General features: G+C 42.3%; 1 protein-coding gene across 2 annotated transcripts in view; it reads left to right on the top strand.

Moving 5' to 3' along the window:
- The first annotated feature begins 430 nt into the window (after positions 1–430).
- The window catches only part of MPP5 (membrane palmitoylated protein 5), a 138,227-nt gene continuing 131,221 nt past the window's right edge, over positions 431–7,436 (top strand). For both annotated transcript variants that reach the window (XM_034769372.1, XM_034769373.1), the window contains exon 1: positions 431–615. The gene's annotated coding sequence lies outside the window, so the exon portion shown is untranslated. The remainder of the gene's footprint in view (positions 616–7,436) is intronic.

The raw sequence follows: 7,436 nt of genomic DNA, 5'->3' as shown, positions 1-7,436 counted from the left end.
AAGAAGCTGGTGGTTGAAGAGAAGGGCTCAGACGCTACGAGAGGAGGGCGGGAGCGACGCTTAGCCAAGACAAGGGCGTTTTGAGGGAGCTGCCGTCCCGGTGAGTGGGAGCCTTGGCTGGTCATGAGAGATGAGCAGGGTAGGGAAGAGACGGTCCAGAGAGGCCATAACTGTGGGCGGGGGCAGCAAGGGAGCCCCTCATTCCCCGTGTCCCTTCGTCCTCGTCATCCCCCTTCTCCACCATTCCCCCTGCGCAGCGAGCACGCGCCCCTCAGCCGCTCCACCGGCGAGCAGCCCGGCACAGGCAGCGAGCGGGGCGTGCGCCCCGCAAACTACCGCCCTCCAGCCAATGAGGACGTGCGGCTGTGGGAGGCGGGTGGAGCGCGTGCGTGCGTGCGGCCGTTGGGGCGGGGCCACCGCTGGGAGGCGGAGCGGGCGCAGCGGTGTGAGGTGTTTGTCTCCTGGTCTGTGGCCGTGGCGGCTGCGCAGCTCCCTGGGGTGAGCGAGCCGGGGCTGTCTCCGGTGTCTCCGGGCCGCGCGTGAGGGGCTTAGAGCTGCTGGACGCGTCAGTGCCGAGGAGGAGGGAGCGGCGGGAGCAGCGGCAGGAGTAGGAAGGTGAGTCCGCCCCTTCCCCTCCCCCCAGTGATCGACTCCCCGGGTGAGGGAGGCCGGGGCGGGGTGCGGCGAGTTCCTTGGGGCGCTCTGGCCGCAGCTCCTGCTGCGCCTCTGGCTTCCCGGGGGAGGGGAACAGGCAGGCGCGGTGCGGTGCGGTGCGGACTTCGCTTTCCCACCTCCCCCTTCCGCGTGAACTTTGCCTGGCAGGGTCCCCGCGGCGTGACCCGCTCCCCGGCCGGGTCCGTGCTGTCGGGAGTGTGTGGGTGTGTTTCTGGGGGGGTGGCCTTGCAGTTTGTGTATCCGTCCCCCTCCTGTCCGAACTAGGGATTCCCGATCCTGCAGCTTTTGTCCACATGATCCTACATGGGGCTTACTCGCTTGTGCAAATGTTTCAAGTTTGGGCCTTAAAGTTGTATTAATAAGGACTCCTGTTGAGTGTCAAGTATCAGGGGGTAGCCGTGTTAGTCTGTATCTACAAAAACAACAAGGAGTCTGATGGCACCTTAAAGACTAACAGATTTATTTGGGCATAAGCTTTCGTGAGTAAAAGCCTCATTTACTTTTTGAATATATTTATTTTAATAATGGACTGCACTTAATCCTACTCTTCTTAACCATCTATTGGCAAGCCAGTGTTTGGAAATGATGTTCCTGTAAAGAGATTGCCATGTAGTGATTTATGGGGCTTTGCAGGCTTAAGTTAAAGTGGCTTGGAAACCAACACACTCAGCGTTCCACAATAGGTAATGGTCAGACTATTGATTAAATATTCAATAAAATAAACAGATGAATGTTACGGTAATGTTTAGGAACTCTAATCGAGGAATTGGGTAGGCAGTGTATACACAAGCAACAAGGAAGACCGTCCCTGTCCCAGAGAGCTTACATCTTATCATGCTTTTTAAAGTATCTTGCTGATTTTATTAGAAAGCTGACCCTATGTAAAAGATCTACCCAAAACAATCTCTTACAAAGTGTCCTCACTGTCTTGGGTATACAGATTTTTTTTTTTTTTACAAAATTATTAAAATTACTGTAACTGAAAGAGATTGGCGTGAGGGATGGCACTGTTCAGTTTTCTTTGGGGTATTTTGTATTTTTTGTCTAGTTAGTTTCCCTGTTTGTGTGGGTTTTCACTCAAACAAAATAGGAAAGTCTGGTTATAAAAACAAAAAAATGTAAGGGATGTGAGAGGAATTGTAAAATCCAATTTAATTTTAAAACGGGACATTAAAATGTCTATTTCAAAGTGTGAGTTAAAGTAGTTTTGAATTCTGTGATAGAAGCAAATGTTGGATTTTATATCTAATGGTGCCATTGAAACGGGGGACTTCTATAATGTTTAAAAATACTGTACAAGTGATTAGCAGTTTCTCTAAATGTATTTTCTGATTGCTGAACCAGTCCCACTGACAATGTTTTGTGCATGTTTATATGAATTTTTCAAGTTGTTGCAGAGGCATAGAATTAAGCAAAGATTATAGGTAAACCCTTAAGTTCTTCTAAATGCACAAGAAATAAAAGAATCTGTAGTTTAAAAATCAAGTTTGTTGTGGGCCACTGAAGATATTTAATCAAAATCTTGAGGATCTTGCTGTTAAAACCAACATGTTTTGAGTGCATTTATCTTTTAATTTGAACTCTTAAATAAAAGCATGCTTCCGTGTTTATTGCCTTGTTATGTAACTTTGTCCTAGGTGATCTTTTGTTTAGAGCCTTGTAAAGAAAGCACTTCTGGAATGATAAGAGTCTGAGTTGTAGTCAAAGATCTTCATGAATGCATTGCAACTGCGTGTTCTTAGTGGTCTTGATTATGGTATGTCTATACTACAATGGCACAGCTACGGTGCTGCAGCTCTGCTGCTGTTGACCATAGTCTGTTGATTGTAGCTAGGTTGATGGAAGAATTCTTCTGTGGACCTAGCAGCGGTCTACCTTACTACATCGCACAGGGCTTGACATTATTCACAGTCCTGAGCAATGTAGGTAGGTCAGTCTAATGTTTGGTCTTGGTTACACACTGTAGCGTCTTCGGTGTGAATTTGTCCTGAACTCTGATGATCAGATGCATCTTGCAGGTAGCTGATCCGATTGGAAAATCTTTTTTTCAATATAGTAAAATAATATCTTCCTGGAACACCGTTCTTATTGGCCTGCTTCTTGAGAAGCATTACATAGAGACTTGGACATGGCAGTCTTTTTACGTTTAGAAATGAAAATGGTTTCAGTGTGATAACGGCAATCCTTCGGAGTTAATTCATGTACAGTTCTAATATTTGATAGATGAATTTCCAGTGATGATGCTATTACATCTTGGTTACTCCTGCAATGGCAACATCAATCAAGGTTTTCAAAAGTAACTAGTAATTTTTCAGTGCCTCAATTGTAGTGTATGCAACTTCAGACACCTTATAGGGGTCTGATTTTTCAGAGGGTGGATCTGCCGCACTTTCTAAAAATCAGACCTCTTTAAGGTGTATCATGCTGTGCACCTGAAATCAAGGTGGATAAATATCAGTGATTTTTTTTAAATATTTTTTAATTTAAATTGGATTTTTCAATTGTTAAATTATAATTTTTCTTTTTTAAAATGAAATCTGAATTTAATGCAAAATACATAAAGGCCTAAATTTATTATCTCTTAAAACATTTGAATAAAAATGTGTTAAATCCATGAGCCTTTATCAGAAACTTTGAGTTAAAGGCTGCTTTTCTGTATAAAGAAAGATGTTTTTCCTCCTTATTTTAACTTCTGAGGTCAAGCTTCATAAATAGGGCACAGTAGCTCACCCAAAATAAATTAGGAGACTGTCTCATTGTCAAGAAACTTAGGCAATAGAAACTTAAGCTCTAGTAACTTTTCACTTAGGCATATTTAAAAATTTTTCCCAGGCTTACCTGAAATAATCAGTTTAATTCATTAACAACAGTTAATCCCTCTGTTTAATAAATATTTTAGCTGTAAACATGAAACATCTTTTGATAAGAGAAATTTATGTATTCAAAATATTTAAGGTTTTGTTCAGTAAAAATCAATTTTATGTTGTGTGGTGTGATGTAGCTATGTTGGCGCTACTTCTGTGTGTAGACCAGGCCTAAATTTTGAAGCAGAGTTGTAAACAAAAACAGAATCCTAATATCCAGTCTCCTCTTTAACCGATAGACATGTTTATTACTGTATGGACATCGCTGCTACAGCTCACATTCATACTCTGATTCTCAAAGTATGAAATGTTTTTCTTTCTGAAATTCTACTCTTTAGTATGCATAGCTTTTGATCACTGTAAATTTGTCAAGTATACAAATGACTGTTAAGGTGTCCGTAGATATATCTCTAATGTTCTTTGCCATTAATTTCTTCAGGATCTTTCTTCTCTAGCAGGTATGCTTAGATACCATGGTGATATGTGCCTTTTAGTATCCCTTTCTTCTAGATAGTGATATATTCAATATGTGGGTATTAATAACTCTGTATTGACTCCTTAGAGCCAATTCAACTTCAGTTGAAGTCAGTGGAAAAACTCCCTATTAACTGCATTAGGATTTGGATCCGGGTCTTTAATCTTCATGTTGTCTCATAGACTCATAGACTCATAGACATTAAGGTCAGAAGGGACCATTATGATCATCTGGTCTGACCCCCTGCATGCTGCAGGCCGCAAGACCCTTCCCTGTACTCTACCGTTGAAGTCCCCAGTCCTGTGTTTTAGTGACTTCAATCGGCTGAGACCCTCCTGCTAGTGATCCCTGCCCCATGCTGCGGAGGAAGGCGAAAAACCTCCAGAGGCTCGGCCAATCTACCCTGGAGGAAAATTCCTTCCCGACCCCAAATATGGCGATCAGTAATACCCCGAGCATATAGGCAAGAGTCTCTAGCCTGACCCTTGTTGGCCATTATGTTGTTCATGTACCATTGCTTGGTTTTCCTTGACTACTATGTTTTATCATTAAACCATTCCCTCCATAAACTTATCCAACTTAATCTTAAAACCAGACAGGTCCGTCGCCCCCACCGTTTCCCTCGGAAGGCCGTTCCAATATTTCACCCCTCTGATGGTCAGAAACCTTCGTCTAATTTCTAGCCTAAACTTCCCCCCGGCCAGTTTGTATCCATTCGTTCTCGTGTCCACATTAGTACTAAACTGGAATAATTCCTCTCCCTCCCTTGTATTAACCCCTCTGATATATTTAAAGATAGCAATCATATCCCCCCTCAGCCTTCGCTTTGTCAGACTAAACAACCCAAGCTCCTCTAATCTCTTTTCATACGACAGGTTTTCCATTCCTCTGATCATCTTAGTCGCCCTTCTCTGCACCCGTTCCAGTTTGAGTTCATCTTTTTTAAACATTGGAGACCAGAACTGCACACAGTACTCCAAATGAGGTCTCACCAGTGCCTTATACAACGGAAGCAGGACCTCCCTATCTCTACTAGATATACCTCGCCTAATACATCCCAAGACCGCATTGGCTTTTTTCACCGCCACGTCACATTGCCGACTCATAGTCATCCTGCGGTCCACAAGGACCCCTAGGTCCTTCTCCTCTTCCGTTACTTCTAACCAATGCGTCCCCATCTTGTAACTAAAATTGTTATTATTCGTCCCCAAGTGCATAACCTTACACTTTTTACTATTAAATTTCATCCTATTTCTAATACTCCAATTCACAAGCTCATTCAAGTCTCCCTGCAGAGTATCCCTATCCTCCTCCGAGTTTGCAACTCCTCCCACCTTCGTATCATCCGCAAACTTTATCAGCCCACTCTTGCAATCTGTCCCGAGGTCAGTTATAAATAGATTAAATAAGATGGGTCCCAAAACCGAACCTTGAGGCACTCCACTAGTAACCTCCCTCCAACCCGACAATTCACCCTTTAATACGACCCGCTGCATTCTCCCCATTAACCAATTCCCTATCCACCTCTGGATTTTCATATCGATCCCCATGTTTTTCATTTTAACCAATAGTTCCTCATGGGGTACTGTATCAAACGCTTTACTGAAATCCAGGTAAATTAGGTCCACCGCATTTCCCTTATCTAATAAGTCCGTTACTTTCTCAAAGAAGGAGATCAGATTCGTTTGGCACGATCTGCCCTTCGTAAAACCATGCTGTAATTTATCGCATTTGCCATTAACCTCAAGGTCCTCAACTAGTTTCTCTTTCAGAATCTTCTCCAGCACCTTGCACACTACTGATGTTAAACTAACAGGCCTATAGTTACCCGGGTCACTTTTTTTTCCTTTCTTGAAAATAGGAACCACATTGGCTATTCTCCAGTCTAACGGGACTACCCCCGAGTTTACAGATTCATTAAATATAGTCGCTAATGGGCCTGCTATTTCCCGCGCCAATTCCTTCAATATTCTCGGATGAAGATCGTCCGGTCCACCCGACTTAGTCCCATTAAGGCGTTCTAGTTTTGTTTCTACCTCGGATGCGGTAATCCCCCATCCCGTATGCCCCTCTGTAACGGTGCTAGTATCCCTAATACCTTCATTGGCCTCATTAAACACCGATGCAAAATATTCATTGAGATATTGCGCCATGCCTAGATTATCTTTAATCTCCTCTCCGGCTATAGTCTTCAGCGGTCCCACTTCTTCTTTCTTGTCTATCTAAAGAAGACTTGTATTTGTGGTCTGGCAGCACCCGCAAAGTGATGGGTGTTATCCACACACAGGAAAATAGTCTTGCTTTGGATAGCTTGCAATCTAATAGAGAAAATTCCAGTTACAATTTCTTAACATCTCATTACAAACTAGACCAACTAAACTTCTAAATATGCAAACTTTCCTATTTGTAACCATTAGATAGCCACCTGGAGCTTCAGGTTTGATTTCCACTCAAGTACAAGAAGTGAAGCTTGATGTTAAGTTCTTCCTCTGTATATTTACTGTAATACAAATTACAAACTTCTTTTAAAAATGTCCAGTTTTTGTCGTTCTTGAGATGGTAAGACTGTAATTCTGCAATGGAAATTAAATATAAAAATTATCCGTAATACAAGAGGCTTCAATCAATACTCTTTTGAATGTTCTTATTTATTTATACTCAGTATTTATTTTTTTTATGCATGTTTCACTTAGGAATACTTCTTTTTAAGCCATAAGTAAAAGCACATTCTTAGAGAGAGTGCGCACAGGAAAATACACCAACATTCAGCCATGGACTCTCACCATTCTTATGTTGATTTATTGATTTAGGGACCACCTGTCTTTCATAAATTTCATTATATGTAGTTCTGTATGTGGTTTTGTATTGGCCTGTGTGTGTGTGTAAGGCATGTTAGATGTAAAATGTCTTTCTGCAGTGTTCAGGAAAAAGTATATGAATGAGTGATCTATACTAAGCAACAGAGGGTCCTGTGGCACCTTTGAGACTAACAGAAGTACTGGGAGCATTAGCTTTCGTGGGTAAGAACCTCACTTCTTCAGATGACTTGCATCTGAAGAAGTGAGGTTCTTACCCACGAAAGCTTATGCTCCCAGTACTTCTGTTAGTCTCAAAGGTGCCACAGGACCCTCTGTTGCTTAGTATAGATCACTCATTCATATACTTTTTCCTGAACACTGCAGAAAGACATTTTACATCTAACATGCCTTACACACACACACAGGCCAATACAAAACCACATACAGAACTACATATAATGAAATTTATGAAAGACAGGTGGTCCCTAAATCAATAAATCAACATAAGAATGGTGAGAGTCCATGGCTGAATGTTGGTGTATTTTCCTGTGCGCACTCTCTCTAAGAATGTGCTTTTACTTATGGCTTAAAAAGAAGTATTCCTAAGTGAAACATGCATAAAAA

Source organism: Trachemys scripta, chromosome 4, assembly GCF_013100865.1.
Source record: "Trachemys scripta elegans isolate TJP31775 chromosome 4, CAS_Tse_1.0, whole genome shotgun sequence".
NCBI lineage: Eukaryota > Metazoa > Chordata > Testudines > Emydidae > Trachemys > Trachemys scripta.
This window is presented reverse-complemented; position numbering and strand designations above follow the sequence as displayed.